The sequence below is a fragment of the Polypterus senegalus genome, chromosome 2, assembly GCF_016835505.1.
Source record: "Polypterus senegalus isolate Bchr_013 chromosome 2, ASM1683550v1, whole genome shotgun sequence".
Classification (NCBI taxonomy): domain Eukaryota; kingdom Metazoa; phylum Chordata; class Cladistia; order Polypteriformes; family Polypteridae; genus Polypterus; species Polypterus senegalus.
Genome location: NC_053155.1, coordinates 29,925,102 through 29,949,419, shown reverse-complemented (window position 1 = coordinate 29,949,419; position 24,318 = coordinate 29,925,102). Strand labels below are relative to the sequence as shown.

Genomic DNA, 24,318 nt, shown 5'->3' with positions numbered 1-24,318 from the left:
ACATAGTTTGCACTACATCCCATAACCTGGAAGGAATCCTACAAATCTGTGCTGACACTCGCATACCTGTGAATTTACACAAACATTCCAACCTCTTACTATCGTCCGGAAATTAATCGTTACTTATCTGTCTCTATTGGGCCCCTTTTTTTCTCATGAAACGCCTTCACTTACTTTTTTCTATTACCATTGAAGCTTGGTACCTAATGTCTGGATAGATAGATAGATAGATATGAAAGGCACTATATAATAGATATGTGAAAGGCACTATATAACAGATAGATAGATAGATAGATATGAAAGGCACTATATAATAGATAGATAGATAGATAGATAGATAGATAGATAGATAGATAGATAGATAGATAGATAGATAGATAGATAGATAGATAGATAGATAGATAATGCTTCCAGAAGCATTATGGCTTGTCAATACGCATTTTATCAAATTCCAGTCTGGAACTTTCTTTAGTCAGTGGAGTTCTCCTGGGTCTTCTTACATTGAGCCCAAAATCACTCAAAAAATGGTAGATGGTGTGATCAGACCCCAATGGACCTCACCCTGAGAGTTCAACTTGTATCTCATTGGGAGTTGTCCTTAGCTTTTTTGTCTACCTTTCTCACTATCCTTCTAACCAATGTGGGATTGATTTTCCTCTTGTGTCCACGTCCAGGGAGGTTGGCTACAGTCCCATGGATCACAGATTTCTTAATAATATTTGCAACTATTGTCACAGAACATCAAGCTGCTTGGAGATGGTCTTCTAGCCTTTACCTTTAACATGCTTGTTTATAATTGTCTTTCTGATCTCCTCATACAACTCTCCCCTTTGCTTTGTCTGGTTCATGTTCAGTGTGGGACACACAATGACACCAAACAGCTGAGTGACGACTTTTTTCCATTTAATTTAGCTGAATGACTGGCTGCACGATTGGAGACATGTGTGATTCTAATTCAAGAAAACAGCAAGTTTGCAAAAAAACACTTAAATCCAATTATTTAGGATCTTTTCTAGGGGCACCAACAAAAATGTCCAGGCCATTTTAGAATGTCTTTGTAGAATTAGCAATACTTGATCTCTTGTCCCACATGCTTGGCTTTACTCAATGACATATCAAAGGCATACAGGTATACAGGGGGAAATTACTTTTTATTTACTTCTTTTTCAGGAGGCATACAGCATTTTTTTTCAATGAGCTGTCAGGGGACCAACAAATATGTCCACATCTGTTTATTGATAGTCTGAGTTGTACAGAGTGAAGAGAACAGCAGATAGGACTGTTCCTTGCGGTGCTCCATCAGAGACACAGTCGTTGAGTCCCACAAACTGCAATCTGCACAGACAGATAGTCTGTTATCCAGGATACCATAAGCTCATCCACCTACAATATATTAAAAGCTGTACACAGTATCTGTAATTATATTTATAGCAGAATTGTTTCAGGCGTGTTACTTTGTGTATGTAATGATTACAGTAATTCAACAATGATTAAATCATTAAAGTCATTTCTTGATTGAAACATCTGTTAATTTGGTGACTTCATTGTTTAGCAGTGTGAGACAAGAATGAAGAGTGGAGAATTTGTTTAAAGTTAAAGTAAAGTTCCAGTCATGATGAAGGTCATCACATAGAAATCATCATCTAATCACATACACATACAAATAGAAAGATATAAAAATAATGCAGCTCAAAAATATTGTTGCACGTATTTAAGCATATTTTGGAATTATACTGGTATTTTTGGAATGATATGTTCAGTACTTTCTAGAAGCGTCAGAAAATTGAATCTGGTTTGTTTAAATGTCATTCTTTTTGTAAATAATACAATTGATAGATAACACAGTTCATATTTGTTATTCACATATTTCTTAATGAGGTGAATTAAAAAAAAAATCTTAAAAATGATGGAAAAAGCATGAATTAAGTGAAAATTATGGATTGTGGAAGGTCTTCATAGTCAATAAAATAATCGGTACCGTATCACCTTATTTTGAAAAGTAATGAAATATAAATAAAAAACAATTACTACAGTATCACCTTATTTCAGTGGTTCTCAAACTGTGGGGTGGGCCCCCCAAGGGGGGCATGAAGTAAGAAAAAGGGGATGCAAAGATGTGAAAAAATGAAAACAAAAATGAAAAATATGAAAAATGCATCTATTGAAACCAAAACAAATTAACTTAAACTACATTCTGATACTAGAAAAATAAATATAGAGTTAAATAAATGTTGATAAAAGTTAAGTAGGTATAATAAAGTATGCATCTATGATATATCATTAATTAAAAAAGGACAAATTGGTATTAGTGGGCTCCTTTCAAAAAATCGTTAGGGGGGCGCGATTAAAACTGTTATGAAAACTCGGGTCGCAAATACTTAAAGGTTGAGAAACGCTGCCTTATTTAAAAAAGTTATAACAATAAAGAATCCGATCGAGTTGTCGATCAACTGTACACAGGTACATTTATGATATAATACTACAAAAAAAAATACCAAGCACTTCAGTGTAAATAAATATAAATAATGACATAATTAATGCTAATTTTTGTCATGTTAAATACAGCAATCCCTCCTCGATCGCGGGGGTTGCGTTCCAGAACCCCCCACGATAGATGAAAATCCGCGAAGTAAAAACCATATGTTTGTGTAGTTATTTTTATATATTTTAAGCCCTTATAAACTCTCCCACACTGTTAACATTATTAGAGCCCTCTAGACATGAAATAACACCCTTTAGTCAAAAGTTTAAACTGTGCTCCATGACAAGACAGAGATGACAGTTTTTTTCTCACAATTAAAAGAATGCAAACATATCTTCCTCTTCAAAGAATGTGTGTCAGGAGCAGAGAATGTCAGAGAGAGAGAAAGAGAGAGAAAAGCAAACAATCAAAAAATCAATACATGCTTTTGGGCTTTTAAGTATGCCGAAGCACCGCGATAAAGCTGCATTTTTTAGAGGAGCGTCCATATCCTCTAGGCAAACAGCCTCTGTGCAAACAGCCCCTCTGCTCACACCCCTCCATCAGGCACAGAGAATTTCAGAGAGAGTGAGAGAGACAGAGAAAAGCAAACAATCAAGCTCCGCGCGGGATGCATATCTTATAGCATTGAGGAGTTTTAGTTAATATGTAATACATGCTCTGATTGGGTAGCTTCTAAGCCATCCGCCAATAGCGTCCCTTGTATGAAATCAACTGGGCAAACAAACTGAGGAAGCATGTACCACAAATTAAAAGACCCATTGTCCACAGAAATCCGCGAACCAGCGAAAAATCCGTGATATATGTTTAGATATGCTTGCATTTAAAATCCGTGATGGAGTGAAGCTGCGAAAGTCGAAGCGCAATATAGCGAGGGATCACTGTATTGTAATTAAATAATACATTTATTACTTTAGAACTACAATTAAGCACAGTCTTTGGATTTCACTGTGAAGCCCGAAGTACAGAGGTGAAAAGATTGAAATCACGTGACTTAAACACAGACAAAGTGAGAAGTATTCAGTCATTCAAAGATTGGCTACAGCTATAAAGGACAAAGAATTGTGGGAAATAGAGGTGCAAAACCCCACCCATTGATCTATGCTAATTAAAATATATTTGCATATTGAGAAATTGAAAATGAAAAAGCAAAATGAAAAATGAAAATACAAAGTGGAAAGTGAAAATTCAGTGAGCAGCACGTGGCGCCAGAGCGTATTTGTATTTTACTTCATTTTTGCAACTTCATTTCTGTTCAGGTTGAAAATGAAATTGCAAACGGTGGTAGTTCATTTTATTTTTAATGTTTGCAGCATTCTTACACATAGACTTTGAATAATAAAATTATAAAATGAAAGTGAAATCTCCTTTTGCCATTTAAGTTTCATTTCCGTTTTTGCAAAACATACATCCCATATTCCTCACATATTTATGGTTGCTTTTATAGTGTTTGGAAGTTTAATCCAACACCTACTGTATACAAATAAGAATAACTTTCAAAGTGCATGTTTTGGTAAAAACAATACTGAATTTTGTAACTTATTGTGCTGTAACACATGCATACTACTTAACTAAGTCTCCAGACATAAAACTTTTGAAAGAGAAATATTTGACTTTGATTTTGGAGGGAAGAGTGTGCCTATTGCATGGAGGATGATGAAATGAAAACAAAGTAGCAGAAAACTGACAAAAATAAGGCTGAGCTTAAAGGGTTAAAAACGGCAGTGCATGAATGGAGGGTCAAAGTTTCTCAAAGTGAATATTTTTGAACACTAATTAAGTCAAGAAAAAGCAATAGAAGGCAGAATACACTAAAAAGCTCAAATCAGGGAAGTATTGTTCAATTTGTAGAACATATTAATCAAGATGTAAAATAATTAAAGAACATACTTTTCTTCACAAAATTTTTACAACCCAGATACAAAAGGGGATTTGTTAAGGTATTTCATATGTCATTGCTTTGTCTGAAATGCGTCCTCATATTATTATTATTAAATAATGAATATTCCTGAGGTAAAAATTGCCAACGTGTCAAACAAACAACGCAATATTTGCATGTTTTCCATGTACAGAACAAGTCAACAAGCAGTGCACACACTAACTGCAACTGTTGTTTTCCTGCATCACTTGGATGTCTTAAATAATGTCACACTCCACAGCAATAATCATCATTGATGACAACAAAAAGCCCACAGGAAGTCAACATCTAGAGAAAAACAGCACCATCTGCTGGTAGGAAGTGATACTAGAGCAATATTTTACATTGCTTCTCCTTAAATAGCATAACCTTCAGATATGCTGGTTGGTGAGATATTCTTTTACGATGTTCCAGTTCAGCTTTTGATGGCACCTCAGTAGGAGTAACTTCAACCATCGTGGGGTCTTCCTGGGCCTGACTATGATATAGGAGGTCTGTGGCACATAAACAAAAAAATAATACGCTCACGTTTTTGGGTGGGGGCATAGCTAGTGTGTTGGAGCAGCTCTGGTGGCAGATGTGAGAACAGGTGATCTCATATTCATGTGCTCAAGTTATTAACGTGTTCCCTCATTAGTGCTGGATCCATGATTGCCACACCTGCGCCCCACTGGGTTTTAATGGGAGCTGAAGTGCGAGAGAGGAATAGAAGAAGAAGAAAAGTAGGAAGCGTAAGAGAGAAGATTAGTATGGAAGGCAGGAGACTGAACAGAGTGGATGCAAGTGGTCAGTATTGAAAGCTCGGAGGACAAGTGTGAGGCTAGTGCTTGTGGTGGGGTAAAGAAGACTGCACCTGCTGAATTACTTGGGGGAGTAGGAGCGGCCCATCAGGCAGAGTCTTTCATAGGAGCCAACAGATTGGTGCCGGGAAAGTGCGAGTAGCTCAGAATGAAGACTGCTGAGGGACTGGCGGTAGGGGAAACAAGCCAGGTTGACTACACCTGTCGGTGGGTATCTCTTCTAGCTGAGGATACTGATAATAGTGAGCCCTCCTCACTCGCGCACCAGCCTCCATTCGAGTCAGTCTACCTCTCACCACGTGTTGGAGCGTACCTTGTCATTGCTTAGCTAGTGAACGAGAGAACTACTTACAACAGACTTAAAATATTGCAGTTGATTTTTCAACTTCTGTCATTGTGCTAAGTATCTTAGCTCACTTGCAGGAGACAGAAACTGCGCCAGCCTCCATTCAAATCAGTAGACCTCTGGCCACGGTTTGGAGTGTACCTTGCCTCTGCTTAGCTAGTGATACCGGTTTGTTTATTGGTTTTTAAAGTTTGTCCTGTTTCACTTCTACGGACTAGGAGGGAGCTGAATGGACCAAGTGGAGGTAATTACCCGCCAAGGGTGCTCAGAGGGTGGCAGGGTGTACTAAACCCACCTCTGTTATCACTGCAGGCCAAAGATGAGAAAACCTGCTTGATTCAACATCACTTCCAGTTCCGGTGCCCAGATTGATGTCACTTCCGGTTCTAACGCCCAGACTGATATCACTTCCAGTTCTGGTGCTCAGACAGACATCACTTCCGGTTCCGGCCAAATGACATCACTTCTGCTGTTCAGCCTAAAAAGCTGCCATCTTTGCTTAACCTGATCAGTTCAATCTAGAACTCCATCCATGCACATCATTGCTTATTTAAAAACCATTTTCGCAGCCAGGGTGGCTGCCCCAAACCTTTCCAGTGTGTTGAGACTCATTCTTTTACAAGGGGCAGAGCCACGGAGGACAGTTAGTTTTAAATAAAAGCACTTGCACCTTTACATTACCTTTGGTCTGTGTGTGTCCTCACTTGTCATGGCTCACGCTCAGGTACATTATTGGTGGTTCTGAGTTTAAGTGGCTCACCAAAGCAACTAAGGAGAGTGGGGCCAACCTGTACCATCAAAATGATCAGGTGCCATGTGATCATCTTCACTTGGTTCTTTGCATTTAACTGGCTGCGAGTTACTGTGTTCTTCAGAAATTTTCAGTTTCATGATATATTATGTTCCGTACCAACCCACTAAGCTGGAATAGGCATCATGTAATCATTCAGCCATCATCAGTCTTAATTTTGTAAGGTACTGACCACTAAGGCTGTCACAACAGTTGCTGGTACCCACAGTGGTCCACCTGAAAAATTCCTAGCATGCACACTATTGCCTGCTTCAAACTGTCTTACAGGACACCATGCAACTTTATAGAATCAAGACGTCCTTTTTCTTTGTATATCAAGCCCTAGATCAGGCTGGAGGAAATCTAAGCATGTTTTAGGAGTTCTTGTTCACAAGCAACTGTGCAGAGCTGCACCCAGTACTGGAACAAGGAGCCACATGCTGTTACAGCAGAACTATTGAGAGTTGAAGATGCTGGTCCCCCACCACAATTCTTTTAAGGGTATTTTTAGGAGTTTGCCCCACACCTTGGCCACTAGAACATCAATAAAACAACAACAACAACATTTCTATTTCTATGGCACATTTTAATACAAGGAATGAAGCTCAAAGTGCTTTACACAATATAAGTGAAGAGTTACAAAAGAAAAATAAAATATAAATATAAAAGATAATTTATAAAGAATCAATATGCACTTACATAATACAGATAGCAGAATCCTAATTTGAAGCAAAGTTTTTAAGTTCATTAAGATAAGTCCGATCCTATAGTCAGATGGCCACTGAGAACAGAAAAAAAAAATCCAGTGGTGAGATGCTGAAGAAAAAAAACCGAAACCTGCGGGTTCCCAGGCCAAAAGACCACCTAGCCCCCACTGGTCATTCTGCCTAATATAAAGGTGCTAAAATCAGTGTTACTGTTTTTAAATTTTTATTTTAGTCCGTTCAATGCAGTTGATCTCGTAAACAGTGTATCTTCTTTCATGCCATCATCACAACTGGCGGCACAGTACTGTGATCTGGTGGTGGTGGCATAAAACTCAACCCCAGAGAAACTGGAAAAGAACACAGAGAAAAGTAGGGATTAATCATGATAGCACATCCATGAAGTATATGATACTGCAATGCATATATAATCAATTAGAATTAGAATTAAATGAAGAAAAGGCCAAATAGAACAAGTGGGTTTTTAGTAGTTTTTTTTTTTTAATTGATCAATGGCATTAGCCTGGCGTATCTCTGTCATTAAAGTATTCCAATTTTTTGGTGCATAGCAGCAAAAGGTCACTTCACCACTTTTTTTATGCTTAGTATGATTAGCAAACCAGTGTTAGATAAATCTGAAGTTACGACTGGGAATGTAAGGAGACAAGCACTCCAAAATACAGGATGGGCCATTTATATGGATACACCTTAATAAAATGGGAATGGTTGGTGATATTAACTTCCTGTTTGTGGCACATTAGTATATGTGAGGGGGGAAACTTTTCAAGATGGGTGGTGACCATGGTGGCCATTTGGAAGTCGGCCATTTTGGATCCAACTTTTGTTTTTTCAATAGGAAGAGGGTCATGTGACACATCAAACTTATTGGGAATTTCACAAGAAAAACAATGGTGTGCTTGGTTTTAACGTAACTTTATTCTTTCATGAGTTATTTACAAGTTTCTGACCACTTATAAAATGTGTTCAATGTGCTGCCCATTGTGTTGGATTGTCAATGCAACCCTCTTCTCCCACTCTTCACACACTGATAGCAACACCGCAGGAGAAATGCTAGCACAGGCTTCCAGTATCCGTAGTTTCAGGTGCTGCACATCTCGTATCTTCACAGCATAGACAATTGCCTTCAGATGACCCCAAAGATAAAAGTCTAAGGGAGTCAGATCGGGAGACCTTGGGGGCCATTCAACTGGCCCGTGACGACCAATCCACTTTCCAGGAAACTGTTCATCTAGGAATGCTCGGACCTGACACCCATAATGTGGTGGTGCACCATCTTGCTGGAAAAACTCAGGGAACGTGCCAGCTTCAGTGCATAAAGAGGGAAACGCATCATCATGTAGCAATTTAGCATATCCAGTGGCCTTGAGGTTTCCATTGATGAAGAATGGCCCCACTATCTTTGTACCCCATATACCACACCATACCATCAATTTTTTGTTCCAACAGTCTTGGAGGGATCTATCCAATGTGGGTTAGTGTCAGACCAATAGCGGTGGTTTTGTTTGTTAACTTCACCATTCACATAAAAGTTTGCCTCATCACTGAACAAAATCTTCTGCGTAAACTGAGGGTCCTGTTCCAATTTTTTTTTGCCCATTCTGCAAATTCAGTGCGCCGATCTGGGTCATCCTCGTTGAGATGCTGCAGTAGCTGGAGTTTGTAAGGGTGCCATTTGTGAGTAGCTAATATTCGCCGAAGGGATGTTCGACTAATGCCACTCTCCAGTGACATGCGGCGAGTGCTACGCTGTGGGCTCTTGCTGAATGAAGCTAGGACAGCCACTGATGTTTCTTCATTAGTGACAGTTTTCATGCGTCCACATTTTGGCAAATCCAACACTGAACCAGTTTCACGAAACTTAGCAAGCAGTTTGCTAACTGTAGCATGGGAGATGGGTGGTCTCGTAGGGTGTCTTGCATTGAAATCTGCTGCAATGACCCGGTTACTGCGTTCACCAGACATCAACACAATTTCTATCCGCTCCTCACGTGTTAACCTCTGGACATATCAATGGCTGTAAACAAAGAGAAACTTGTAAATAACTCATGAAAAAATAAAGTCACGTTAAAACCAAGCACACCATTGTTTTTCTTGTGAAATTCTCAATAAGTTTGATGTGTCACATGACCCTCTTCCTATTGAAAAAACAAAATTTGGATCCAAAATGGCCGACTTCCAAATGGCCACCATGGTCACCACCCATCTTGAAAAGTTTCCCCCCTCACATATACTAATGTGCCACAAACAGGAAGTTAATATCACCAACCATTCCCATTTTATTAAGGTGTATCCATATAAATGGCTCACCCTGTATACGAGGGACCTCGTAATATTATTCGGAGCTACAGGGATCTATGGTATCCAGGGTGAACTTCTCCAGGCTGGTGGTAAGACTGTCCTCCTGGCATTGCAAGAAATCTTTGTTACCATTTGCGAGACTGGCATCATCCCAACTGACTGGAAAACGGGACTTGTTGTCCCTATCTGGAAAGGGAAGGGTGATCACCTGGATTACATCAACTACAGGGGGATACCACTCCTGTCGGTGCCGGGTAAGGTCCTTGCTAGGATCGTCCTCAATAGGATCCGTGATCACTTGCTCACCTACCAGTGACCGGAACAGTCTGTTTTTATGCCTAAAAAGTCTACCATCGTCCGCATCCTGGCACTGAGGGTTCTCATGGAGCGCAAACCCGAATATCGGCAGAGCTTCTTTGCAGCCTTTGTCAATTTTCGTAAACCGTTCGACTCAGTTGATCGACCTGGCCTGTGGGACATCCTGAGGGTTTGCGGGATCCCCTCGAGGTTGCTGGATATCATGGCCGGCCTGTACACTGGTACTGTGAGTGCTGTGCAGAGTGGAGGCAGGACCTCTGCATTGTTCCCAGTTGATTCTGGGGTTTATCAGGGGTATGTTTTTGCTCCTACTCTGTTCAATGCTTGTATGGACTGGGTGTTGGGCAAGGTCGTGGGGTCCAGCAACTGTGGGGCATCTGTGGGTGAAGAAAGATTCACGGATCTTGACTTTGCTGACAATGCTGTGATCTTCACGGAGTCAATGGAGGCTCTGATTGGGGCACTTGAGAGACTGAGCGAGGAGTCTGACTGTCTGGGCTTGCGAGTATCCTGGATAAAAACAAACATCCAGGCCTTTATTGACCTCTTGGGTACAGCCATCAGCCGTGTGTCTGTTTGCGGAGATAGTGTTTACCTTGTTGAGAGGTTTACTTACCTTGGCAGTGATATTCATGTCTCTGGTGACTCTTCCTATGAAGTCAGTAGATGGATTGGGAGAGCATGGGGGGTCATGAGGTTGCTAGAAAGGGCTGTGTGGCGCTCCCAATATCCATGCAAAAGGACAAAGGTCCACGTCTTTAGAGTCCTGGTGATTCCTGTCTTGCTACATGGTTACGAGACATGGACGCTATCCAGTGACCTGAGACAAAGACTGGACTCCTTGGTACTGTGTCTGTCCGGAAAAATCTTTGGGTACCGTTGGTTTGACTTTGTGTCGAATGAGTGATTGCTCATGGAGTCCCAAATGAGGCACATTACCTGCATTGTGAGGGAGCGTCAGTTACAGCACTACGGCCATGTGGCACATTTGCCCGAGGGTGATCCGGCTCGCAGGATTCTCATTGTTGGGGACCCGAGTGGCTGGACCAGGCCAAACAGTCACCCATGTAACACCTGGCTGCGGCAGATAGAGGGTCATTTCCAGTGGGTGGGTCTGGACTGCGTGTCTGCCTGTAGGGTTACAAACCGGGATCCCAAGTTGTTTCGTCGTGTAATGTGTGCGGCAACACATTGTACCAGTGCATGCTCCCCAACTTGACTTGAGTTGACTTTTATATACCATTAGCAGCATTTTAAAATCTATTCTAAAGGACACAGGTGACCAATGTAACAATGCTGAAACCTGTGTGATGTGCCCAGATTTTTCCTTAGGTAGTCTTGTTACATGAGCATTGCAGTAATCTAGCTGACTAAAAGCAAAAGCGGGAAATAATTTTTTTCAGTGTTTTACAGTGTTATAAGAGGTCTAACTTTCTTATGTAAAAAAAGCAGTTCTAGCAATATAGTGTAGTTAATGTGTGATTTAAAGTTTTGAAAAGAGTCCATGATCACACTTAAGTTCTTAACTTCCACCTTGACTTTGAGTGCCAAGGGGTCAAGTTTATCTCTAAGACCTTCACTATTTCCAATTTTCCTAATAACTACAATTTCTGTTTTTTTCTTATTTAGCTTCAGAAAATTAATATTTGTCTATTCAGTAATAAAAGACATTGGATGAAAGAAGGCAGAGAGTCAGTGTCTTCAGGTGCTATAGATAAGTAAATCTGTGTGTCATCTGCATAACTGTGGTAGCTCACCTTGTGTTTTGAGATAATCCCACCTAGCGGGAGCATGTAAACTGAAAATAACAGTGGGCCTAGAATGGAACCCCATATAAAAGATGATGGATCCTTAATCTACAGTCACCATAAATAATAAAACATTTCCTGTGTGTTAAATAAGACTGAAACCAATTTTGGACATTACCGGAGAGCCACACCCATTGGCTAAGACAATTAATAAGAATGCTGAGGAAGTCTAAACAATGAGAACAGACATATTGCCTGCATCAGCATTAATCCTCAGGTTATTAACTATTTTTAACCAATACAGTTTCTGTGCGGTGATTTCATCTAAAAACCGGACTGAAACTTATCAAGAGTGGCATGATCATTCAAGTATTTATTTAACTGGTTAAAAACTGCTTTTTTCGAGAATTCTAGAAAAAGAGCTGTTTTGATGTAATTCATGGGGTGCACACTGCAGGAATGCCAGAAACCTTCAAAGTGAAGGGTGTGCTGTTATCAGACACAGCTTCCTCTGGCAGTCAACGTGTGGCAAACGACTTTTTCAGTATTTGAATGAGAGTGGTAGACATTGCTGATGAAACAGGGCTGACTGTCAAAAGGCTATAAAACCTGTCACATGAGAGGGATGATGTAATGAAAGACAGAATGGACACTGGAGATGAAAGTTTGAAAGATCTCCAAATTCCAAGGTTCTGTGGAGTAAGTGAATTAATGCTTTTGCATCACCAATTTCTTTCCTGTGTCAAACTGAAGCGTAAAGTTAATATGCATTTAAAAACAATGACCACCTGAGCAAGCAAGGTTAAATTATTTTGGTGGAAGCCCATTTGCTTTGAACAAACCCCCATAATGATTTTGTAGTGTGTGAAACTCCGACCATAAAGTTACTCATGAAAATTTTTTGACTCCTGTGAATGTATCCAGAACTTTTTTGTCAGTCTATGCAAAATTTCTCAAAATGTTGGTTGCAGTCCTTGAGTAACATGCAATTGGAGCTTCTGGACTACTGCGTACCGTGAACAGCTCTTATTCCACAGGGGGAAGCATCACAGGTAAGATTAAGTGGTTTCTCCAAGTCCTAATGAACTAAAGTACTTATTAGCAGATGATAGTAATTTTTAGACTTCATTAAATGCACTCTCATGGCTGTGTGACCATTTCCAGATGGCACTTTTATCCAACAGTCTGTGAAGTGACTCCACCACCGTGGCTTTCTCTTTTTGAAAAGAATCGCAAAAGTTTAGCAGCCTTAGAAATGCTTGCGGCTCCTGTTTGTTTGTTTTTTTTTTTTTTTGGATTTTGGGGCTTTGTGAATGGTTTTGACTTTTGTGGCAGATGGACGTATTTCTTCTGAATCGACCCTGAATCCTAGGAGCTCTACACCTGGCACACCAAACACACATTTGTCTTTTTACAGCCTCCAGCCTACATCCACAAATCACTAGAGTTCTACACACAGCTGTTCACGTAAGGCTTGCATGGAGGCTGCTCCAATTAAAACATCATCAAAATTAAGAACTCCCCAGAGACTCGAGAGAAGATTGTCCATCAATTTCTGAAGAATTCCAGGCGCAATACAAACCTCATACTACAACAGAGTAGCTCTGAATACACCTTTGTGTGTAATGATTGTCTGTGTGTCTGTAGCTGCCTCAACAACCTGAAGTTATTCATACATTTATGCTACTTTTATTTTGTAAAAACCATCAATGTGCATTAGTAGTGAGCATTTTGTTGATAGCTGGAATCTGTCATGGGTGTTCATGCAATGCCTTGTTAATTGTGCATTTGCAGTTTGCACAGACGTTCCACACGCCTACCCGGACGGGCCGTCTTAAATTGAGACCTAAGAGCTACCAGGCCATGGGTAACGCCTCAGCACCAAACCAATTGTGATCCCCAACAGGCCTGACCCCATTGCTTCTCCAATAGTTTTGACTCATCCAGGGATAGGGCTTGTGGTGTTATGGGTCCACAGCTCACTGAGTAAAGGCCATTTTTAAATAAATAATAGACGCGCTCGCGGCTTAGCGAGGAGTTGTTGGGCCATGGCGAGCCGTGGGACGATCCGCAGAGTGTGGCCGTTTCTCACCTAGTGCACAGGTGAAGAACTGCCCACATTCGTGATTGTCCCATGGCTAATGCTGCAGCTGCAGCTGCTATGGCCGTCGTCATTTTAAAAAGAAGCGCGAGTCGGTTGTGTGGAAAAAAAAGGAAAAAAGATGAAAAGAAAGAGGAAAGAAAGGAAAAGAGGACGGAGGTTACAGGGAGCGAGGAAGCATGCGGTGCAGGAGAGACAGACATGCGGTGCGTGCGTGTGGTGAGCGCGCAATCGGCCCGAGGGCAGCTGCGAGGAAGCTGGGTGTTAGGCCGACACCCAGGCGCTTGAGTTGAGGTTGCTCCCGCTGAGTGACCAGGTAGCGGGAGTGACCAGGTGAAAGCGATGAGCCGCAGAAGGCCGTGGAAAGGCAGCGGAAGTCGGGAGGCTTGGTGGTGGAGTCTCCAATGTGTGCGTCCTGGTCATTGGTGGACATCAAGTCTCGGGGACTGGGATGAGTGCCAGACCGAAGCCAGGGATCGGGAGGTCTCCAGTCGTGTGTTGTAGGAGGGCAGCTGCAGAGAACGTCTTGCCTGCTGCTAAGCCCAAACGGGATTAGCAGGTGAGACGCTACCAGAAAAGCACCAGACTTGTTGTTTTAAAGATTGCTTCCTAGAGAAGATTTTAACCTCTGGTTTTAAAGGATTGTGTTTTTTTTTTCTAGTGTTTTAACTTCCACGTTTTTTCATTTTATGGATTATTTATTTAATGAAGAACTTTTGAACTGCACTATTTGAACACTTGTTTTGATGGACAATTTTTAATTGTCAATTGTCAATTGTAAATTAAAGCACTATTGCACTTTTTGCACCACCCCTTGCTCAATTATTTGCCTCCACTGACTAGCTCACTCGGTTTCATTATCGACGGTGTTGGGTTCAAGGGTTCCCAAACAGCCAAGGGAGCGTGGAGCCAGAACCCAGCTTCCTCGCAGCTGCCCTCGAGCGCTCGATTGCGCGCTCAGCACACGCACGCACCGCGTGTCTGTCTCTCCTGCACCGCATGCTTCCTCGCTCCCTGTAACCTCCGTCCTCTTTTCCTTTCTTTCCTCTTTCTTTTCATCTTTTTTCCTTTTTTTTCCACACAACCGACTCGCGCTTCTTTTTAAAATGACGAGGGCCATAGCAGCTGCAGCATTAGCCATGGGACAATCACGAATGTGGGCAGTTCCTCACCTGTGCACTAGACACCCTACGGATCGTCCCACGGCTCGCCATGGCCCAACGACTCCTCGCTAAGCCGCGAGCGCGTCTATTATTTATTTAAAAATGGCCTTTACTCAGTGAGCTGTGGACCCATAACACCACAGGGCTCCCGAGGGCTTTCCCCCATCCCTTTCATAATGCGAGTAGCCTTCCTATGATAGGTTGTAGCAGAGCTACTCCCACGGAGAGCAGAAAGGAGTCCTGTCTGTCATCTCAAAGCTGTGTGAAGTTTTTTTAACGGCGGCTGCCACTAACTCCCATGGTTTCCCTGGAAGTCTGAGGACCACTTGCAAGGCCAGATGCAGTTTAACGTCATGCCCAGCACTTACCTCTGCAGTGACATTCATGTCTCTGATGACTTTTTCTATGAAGTCAGTAGAGACATTGGGAGAGCATGGGGAATCATGAGGTCACTGGAAAGGGGTGTGTGGCACTTCTAATATCTCTGCAAAAGGACAAAAGTCCAGGTCTTTAGAGTCCTCACAGAGAACCTCACCTGGTCCTACAACACCAGCTCTTTAGCCAAGAAAACTCAGCAGCTGCTCTACTTCCTGCCTAGGCAGAGAAAAGCCCATCTTCCACCAGCCATTCTAACAACATTCTACAGAGGAACCATAGAGAGCATCCTGAGCAACTGCATCACTGTCTGGCTTGGAAATTGCATGGTCAGGGATCGTAAAGCCCTACATCAGATAGTGAAGATAGCTGAGAAGATCATCTGCGTCTCTCTTCCTTCCATCATGGACATTTACACCAAACGCTGCATCCGCAAAGCCACCAGCATTGTGAATGACCCAACACACCCTGCACACTCACTGTTGACACTTCTGCCATTGGGAAAAAGGTACCAAAGCATTTGGGCCCTTACCACCAGAATGTGTAACAGTTTTTTCCCACAAGCAGTCAGATTCCTGAACACTCATGGACCGATCTGATATCTGATATATGTGTTCTGCTCTGCAATGTTGCACATGTTTGCACATTTGTCTCACATGCACCTTGTTATATATTACATGTCTTTATGTTATGTGTCGTGGATTCTTCGTTGTCCTGTGTTTTATGTAGCACTATCGTCCTGGAGGAACGTTGTTTCGTTTCACTGTATGCTGCACTACTGTATATGGATGAAATGACAATAAATACTCTTGAATCTTGAATCCTGGTGCTTCCTGTCTTGCTATATGGTTACAAGACATGGACACTATCCAGAGACCTGAGACAAAGACTGGACTCCTTTGGTATATCCATTTTTGCCAATAACTAAGATTGTTGTTTTCTCCGTATTTAGTTTGAAAAAGTTGCTGCTCATCCATTTGGAAATACACAGTAAAACATAGGATCAGAGAGCCAAAAGCGTCAGGTCATCAGGTGCTATCGATAAATAAAACTGTGTGTCATCTGCACAGCTGTGGTAGCTCACCTTGTGCTTTGAGATAATCTGACCGAGTGGAAACAGAGCTTAAAAATAGCAGCGGACTCAGAATAGATCCTTGTGGTACACTATATAAAATATCATTGGTCTCCGAGGTATAATCACCACAACTAACAAAGTTTTTGCCTTCTAAGTAAGACTGAAACCTATTTAAGACATTGTCGGAGAGGCCAAAGTGATTTACAAGAATACTGTGGTCTATGGTGTCCAATGCTCCACTCAAGTCTAGAGAACCGCTGTCCGCATTCACCTGCAAGTCAATTATTGTACTGTGATTTGTTCTAAAGTCTGACTGGAACTTGTCAAGAATACGTTTATTAGAGTAATCATTTAGCTGTGTAAGAAAAGCAGGTTAGATGTTTTCTAAAATTGTGCAGGTGGAAGGTTTTTGAGAAATTATTCAACATAGTTTGGGTAAATCTATCCTGGTGAAATAATTTAATTTGCTTAAGATGAAATACTGGGATTCAGTCAGATTATCTTCTAGGGGATGTACTATATTAGTTCTAATGTCATTAATTTTGTGTTTAAAAAATGTAGAGTGAAAACCTCACAACTTTCAATAGTAATTTATAGGAGGCATTCAACTGAGTGAGCTGGACTTAGAAGGCAATCAATAGTTAAGAATAAAACTCTTGGATTGCCAGCATTGTCATTTATAATTTTAGAGAAATAGGACTGCCTCTCAAGTCAGACTACATTGTTATATTCAGTTATTTTAGCCTTCAATATTATATAATGGACTATCAACTTAGATTTTCTCCATTTATCTCTATATCATCTGATGATTAGGTGTTACTTCCTGTAATCCTATACTTATTTTGAAGAGCGCTTAATCTGCTCAAAGTTTAAATCTAGTTGTCTCTTTTTAGTTAAGACTTGCTTCTGTTTATTGACTTTGGGTTTGACGATAGATTTTTGACTTCCTGGTAATGACCTTAAGCTATCCCCGTTGTCCTCAAGAACGCTCATTTCACAATGATCTGAACGTATGTTCTACCAAAGGAGAAAGACATGCAACAAGGACACGGAATGCAGGATTGGGGTTGAAATCAGTAGAGAAAAGGTGTGAAGTTTTTTAAAGTTTATCAACAAACTAAATGATTTAAAGGTAAAATGGGATTTATCAGAAAATGAAATGAACCTTAACAAAACTGATAATGATGTCTTTTCTCAATGTCATCTCCACCCTTCTCAACGCTCTTGGACAACCTGCCTGGAAGTTCCAGTGGATTCCAGCAGAATACTGTAAAAGGTTTTGTCTTGTCCACGCAACTATTCTTGTACCACTTTCTTCTCGTCATCATCCGCCTTGAATCGACAATCACCAAGATGTTTTTTTTTAGCAGTCCAAAAAGGCGGAAATCACACAGTGCCAACTCTGGCGACTAAGGAGGATGTGACAATACCTCAAACTTCAGTTTCTTCAGACAAGCCTTGGTGTTCTTAGCAGTGTGGGCGGCAGGCATTGTCTTGCAGCAAAAGGACTCTTTGAGACAGCAGTCCCCTCTGCTTGGATCAAATAGCATGCTTCACATTGGTCTCCAGCAAGTCACAGTAACTTGTACTGGTGACTGTAGTACACCTCGGCATGTAGTGTTCCACAATAACTTGAGACAAAACCTTTCATTCTGCTGAAATCCAGGCACTTCCAGGCAGGTGGCGCAAGTGCACTGAGAAGGGTGGAGACGACATTGAGAAATTACATGATCAGATTTATTAAGATTCGCTCTATTTTCTAATAAATCCCATTTTCTAACTTTAGCTTGACTCCCTCTCATAAACCATGTTTTGTAATATCACAGTCATTACTTCATGAGAACCACAAAGCAACCAGTAGACAAACCCGTACAAAATGGCAATGCCCATAAAATTCAAAATGACATTGTGGAAAGGTGCAAAAATAATTTAACATTATTAATGCAGCTGTCAAAAAACAGATTCATTGACCTTGAATTGGGTATAGTAGAAGAACAAAGTGCACAAACAAGTGTTGGTCACAATAGTAGGCACCCAACACCGTCACACTTGTTACAGGCCACATGTTAATGGCAAGATACAACAGCTAGAGCATTCACTGGCCATAAGGCATGGTAAACCTCCTCTATGTTTAACCAATGCTCCATCCTGCATTAACTCCATGTAATATGCCATCAGTACATGCCTTATCTCTGTTATCACCAGCTCTCACGTTGTTGTTGATTTCTGCAGATCAGACGCTTGTATCAAGTTCAGATATAAAGCTCTGTATAATCCACTCTATAAGACAGGTTTCCCTTTCTAGCTTGTCTCGCACTGGATAAGCTCCTTGGCAACATGCTCTTTGTAGATGCCCACAAAGAATACATTTATGACGCAAAGCTTCTCTGAAGCTAAAAATGCCACATCTCTGCTTTTCTCAAAACTTTGACAAGTGAAGGGGTTAAGATTTTGCTTTTGGATATTTATTCTGCAGTTGATGTGTAATAATGAAGACAAGTCAGAGTACAGAAAGGTTGTGGTGCTGGGACAAAAAACAGAAATTCAACATTAGCAAGACAAAAGAGCTGGTGTTGGACTTCCAGCATGCCAAGAAGACTCTGAGACCAGCCACAACCCAGGGGGATGACATGGAAGTGGTACTGAGCTACAAGTACCTGGGGTGCCTCCAAGAACAATAAACTGGACTGGTCTGACCACACAGTGGTCCTATACAAGAAGGGCCAGAGCAGACCGGACTTGTTAAGGAGACTCAGGTCTTTTGACGTGTACAATAAGCTGCTGGAAATATTCTAGCAGTCTGTAGTAGCCATGTGTTGTTCTGCGCTGCATTCTTCAGGTAAAACACAAACTGAGGTCAAAAGAAGCACAATACCTGAACAAACTTATCTGAGAAAACCTGCTCCATCACAGAGTGGACACATTGGAAGGTGCTGTAGAAAAGAGAAAGGTAGCCAAATTGAATGCCATCATGAAAAACCCCTACAGGAGGTGCTCTCTTAAAGTACTTTCAGTCACAGGCTCATTCCTCCACGGTGTGCTATGAAGTGCCTCTAGGGGGGTCTTTTTCAGCCCACTGCTATCTGGCAATGCTTCCACCCTAAGAGCTAAAAGCCACCTCTGCAGAGCCTCATCCATGATGCAACATCCAAGACTGTCTTTCCATAAGGTGTGCAAAGTGTTACAAAAATTTCAATTTTCAGGCAGCCTCTTTCATTTAACACCCCATAGCCACCACATGTTTCAATGACTCTGCTATAGTGCATCAAGTAGTTGTACTGTCGATAAACCAGGGTGAGGAAAAGCGACACAGACAAGGTGTTACAAAAATAAACAGTTCTCTATTAAAATAGACGATATCAAAATATCAGTTCCTGTCAAAAGTTGAAATGAAGTGAGCTTTGTGATTAAATCACATCCATGCTTACAATTCATATATGTGTATTATTATGATAAAAATAAAAAAAAATGTCCTGCCTGGGGTTTGTGACCTGCCTTGTGGTCTGTGTTGGCTGGGATTGGCTCCAGCAGACCCCCGTAGTTAGGATATAGCAGGTTGGATAATGGATGGATGGATAAAAAGGAAACATTTGAAAACAGACAATAACTTCATGGCTGCAGTATTGTTTCCTCCTCCCTTGCTCAGGCTGCTAGAAGGGACCACCAAGAACTTTCAGAGTGCAAAGCAAGAGTTAAAAAAATATGCATTTCTTTTCCCCTTCACCATCATTTCAGAGTGCCTCAGGTATAAAGGCCAGCTTCTTACTGAAGAAACAAAAATCCCAAAATATTTTTTTATCGTCCGGAAATTAATCGTTACTTATCTGTCTCTATTGGGCCCCTTTTTCTCTCACAAAACGCCTTCACTTACTTTTTTCCCCTACCATTGAAGCTTGGTACCTAACGTCTAGATAGATAGATAGATAGATAGATAGATAGATAGATAGATAGATAGATAAGAAAGGCAGTATATGATTGATAGACAGATAGATATTGAGCACCATGAGACTCCTGTTGCCCCACACGATTGCTTCCACACTGCTGCAACACGTTTGTCTACACCACCAGAGTACTTGTGACACCCCCATTCCAACACTCAAGGTAACAGATCCCACATAAACTTCAAACTAAAATCCATAAATAGTTACATACACACATCACACATACAAAGGCAAACACTTTTGCCATAGCACTACTTACCATGCTGCAGTTCTGCAGTGTAAACTACAATGCTTTTATCTGTCTGTTGAAAAATGAAATGAAATTGCTTAACTGTCTATAAAGGAGTGGGTACAAGATTGTTTTTTTAATAAGTTGTGATAAGACCGGTTACTGTGTTTTGCTGAGGAGATGAGCTATTACAAATGTTGTGCAGTGTTATGATATGAAGTTTTAACACCAAGGCAAAATAGCTGTGAGGCCTTCTGAAATAAGCAAGGGTGCAGGTCAGAGTCACAAGAAGTCATCATTCAGCTGGAGCAAGCCGCAAAAATAGGGATATGGCAAAAACAACACAAAGCGTTTGAAAATATATCAAAAGCCCCACAAAGATCCTGGGTCAAGGGTATGACGTTGGACCTCCAACTCACAGGGGAAACTCGAGGCTTGGTGGCAGGGTAAAAACGCAGCTCCGAAATGGTAGAGCGGGAGTAGCTCTGCTGCAGCCACCAATAGAAATACTGCTCGCATTATGAAGGGGATTGAAGGAAAGCCCTCAACCCCAGAAGAGTTGAAACAGCCAGAGAACCAATGGGATCATACCTGGTGGGGATCGGAACTGGTGTGGAACTGAGGTGTCGCCCGCTGCACTCAGTCGTGTGGTGGTACCAGTGCATGCTCCCCAACCTGACCTGACCCCACAAAGATGAGGATAATTGTAACCCCCCCAGTTAGTGCCAAAAAGGGCAAACAGGAATCTTTATAAATCAAGGATTTATTTATCAAAAAAAAGAAAAATACAAAGAAAAGCCTAAGAGAGCAAAAATTCTAAAACAACATCCAACAAATATAATCCTTAAGACAGAGTGAGAAAAATGAGAAAAAGCCTAAAATCTAACAACAATAAATACAAATACTCACAAACTCCACTTTAAATGAAGGATCTCCTGCTCCTGAGCCTTCTCAGCTCACTTATATAACCAGAGGCAAGCTCTAGTAGTTGTAGCATGGGAACTAGCCACATAAAACAAAGAACAGTAGAACACTTAAAGAAATAGAACATAATTATAGAAATGCAAATTAAGCCAAAAAAATAACATAAAGGCATGACAAAATAACTGACAAAACAACAATAAAACATAAAATAAACACAACTTTGGACCAATACATAACATACTGAAAATTAAACGCAGCAGCAATGCATGCTTCTGATCAACATCTGTTAGCTTCCAGTTTGAAGTTCAGACCTAAGAACACCATTTTGTATTACTACAACTAGAACGATTCCCTGAACTTAAGTCATAATTCTTTTCTATCACCAATTATGATTCTAGTCTCATCTCCAGTATTATGTACTAAATTCTCACTCAGAAGGATATCTTGAAATGGTTCATTTTTTTCTGATCCTTCATGTACCACACTCTTCACCAAAAATCAACATCAATGACAAGAGAAAGCGTTGGAATGGAAAAGGCCTACATGAATTTAGTATCAAAAGAACAACTGCACCATCTACTGGCAGGAAGTAATACAAGAGCGATAGGGTACAAGCCCGACACAACTTCTCTGCTCATCTATTTTCTGACAGACAGTCGTGCTGGAATGTTCTGTTGTTGTTTTTTGAGGAACTCTTTGGGTGTTTCTTTGCGTTGAGGTTTACCTTTTTCGAATTCAGCAGCTACACAAGTGGGAGCAACAGCCATAAGACAATTCAGTCCCTGTTTTATACCTTCTTTTTCATTTCACTCCTCAGAATATTAACATACACAGCTTCCCGAAGTAAAATGTGCTTCTCTGGCACAACGCTGTGCAGCAATTGAACATGTTTTTGCTACTAGGACATCAATGAATGCAAGGATCAGTCTACTCCAGTAAGAACAATGTTTGTGGTGCTAGGATTATATCCATGTTGCTTTAATTTCTCACTGCTTCCATTTTTTTTTTTTTTGCAAAATTAATAGTAGTGTTTTAAGGTTAAATGCTCATAATGCTTTGCTCATTGGCAGTTGAAGCTGTTCTCTTTATTTACCAATTAATGTGGTTGTAGTGAATCATTAAGTTGGTTCAAGATTAAATTACAATCACTACACACATCTGGTCAGAGATGGATGATGTCCAAATTCTATTTATTAATTTCTTCCAAAGTTATACAAATGTGAAGGTATGGTCTAAATAAAATAATAAACATAAATTAGCTATCACAGTTTCTTACCTTTAAATGTGTCAATGTTAACATTAGTTATTAACAGGGTACTTTATTTATCCCCTAGATGGCGTACTACTGCGGTGGGCTGGCACCCTGCCCGGGGTTTGTTTCCTGCCTTGTGCCCTGTGTTGGCTGGGATTGGCTCCAGCAGACCCCGTGACCCTGTAGTTAGGATATATAGCGGGTGGGATAATGGATGGATAGATGGCATACTACACTCAAGATAACATCAATATCAGGAAATTTCTAGAACGTTAAACCATAAAGTGTTTACTCAATTTAAATAAGTAAATTATTCTTAACATGTGTACATATTATACATGAGGAAACTGTAATACTGTAATTGTATAACAAACAATATGTGTGAAACTCCAAATAGCATCTTTTCAACTATACTTTAGCTTCCTCAAAAATGTCTGTATTTTAGAAACTCTACTAAAACATTATATATATATCCAAATTACAAACTTAAACACATAAACAATATACTTTAAGGACAATTAAATTCCACTTACTTTATATATAATTATGCAAGCTTTCACATTTAACAAATGAAGCTCCTACTCTCTTGTTAACAAACCACCAAACTAATCTAAAAGGTTCAAAGTGAAGCCCTGTGATTGGCCGAGTTCCAACTCAGCACAAGCCAATCACAATAACTAACAATTAAAGATGGAAAACAACTGAATTAAAGGGAAACAACACAAAAATACTATATTGCCTTTTCAACAGTGGTACACTGTTTTCATATACTGTATAGTAGTGGAAGTAAGTCAAGTCTGGGAGTGTTTTAATGGGCTTCATTTATTAATGATTGTCACTCATCTGTGTTGGAGAACCTCTTTGCAGGCACAATCGAGGTTTGTGACAACATGCTGGGGGAAAGAGTGCTGTCTCTAGCATTTTCTTCTCATTCTCTCCCCCAGCTTCGAGAAACCGCCCACTGAGGGCCCTTAGCTCTGACCCTTCCAGTGTACGCATTACAAAGAAGCCCAACTGCCTGGAAGAGAGCAAACCTTTGGATGGAGCTCCCAAGAAGGACCCTTTTTTCCCCTCAAAGACAAACAGCTTGTCTTTTCTGTTGTTTTGTGTCTGAGTGTCAATTTGTCTTTGTTATCCTAAGGCGTATTTTATTTTGGACTCACTGCATTAAATGGGACGTTCCACTTAGTGTCTCCAATTTTTCTCTGTTGCCCGCCCTGTCATTCCTGCACCCGGCCACATGATTTTAATGGTTTTAGTGAACTTTCCCGGTGGCTTAACTATCTTGGATAAGCGACTCACAGGTGAGTGTTTGCGATTGACCGTGTGGAGTTAATTACTGGAGGAGCAGGGGTGGCCATGAGATTAAAGAGAGGTGGGTTAATGCTAGTGAGGTGAACAGAAAAAACAACATGAACAAACATGAAGGAAAGAGCGACCACGAGTGGGAAGATCGCATTGGTAAGAGGTATTTCCTAGTGAGAAGACAAGTCAGTCAGCATCAGCTCTTCTGAACTACAAAAAGGGAGCAGGACTGATGTGGAGGTTCTGTGGAGTGGATGCGTTCAAATCTTTTGACCTACTGAAGACAGCAGATCAGAAAGTAGAGAGGCAGCTGAAACAATACACAAACAGGAATGTCCAGAGTGCAGCAGCATCCATTCAGGGCAAGTCACCGTGGTGACCTGTGGAGACTGACTGAGGTGGCACTTCAGGAGCTGCAGTGACCCACTTAGATGGCAGTTTAGGTCTGTGGGGCACTGACTGAGGTGGCAGATCAGTGACCAAGGAGAAAAGGAATACCTCAAGAAGGATTGTTTGGTTTTTTAAATG

At 40.9% G+C, this 24,318-nt stretch overlaps 1 long non-coding RNA gene across 1 annotated transcript; it reads right to left on the bottom strand.

Annotated features, from left to right (window-relative positions):
* Nucleotides 1-7,280: 7,280 nt before the first annotated feature.
* LOC120524199 lies at nucleotides 7,281-23,083 on the bottom strand. The gene is made up of 3 exons (XR_005632760.1): nucleotides 23,019-23,083; nucleotides 21,219-21,311; nucleotides 7,281-7,390 (listed from the first exon to the last, which is right to left on the bottom strand). It is a non-coding gene; the product is annotated as an uncharacterized LOC120524199 (long non-coding RNA).
* Nucleotides 23,084-24,318: the final 1,235 nt, after the last annotated feature.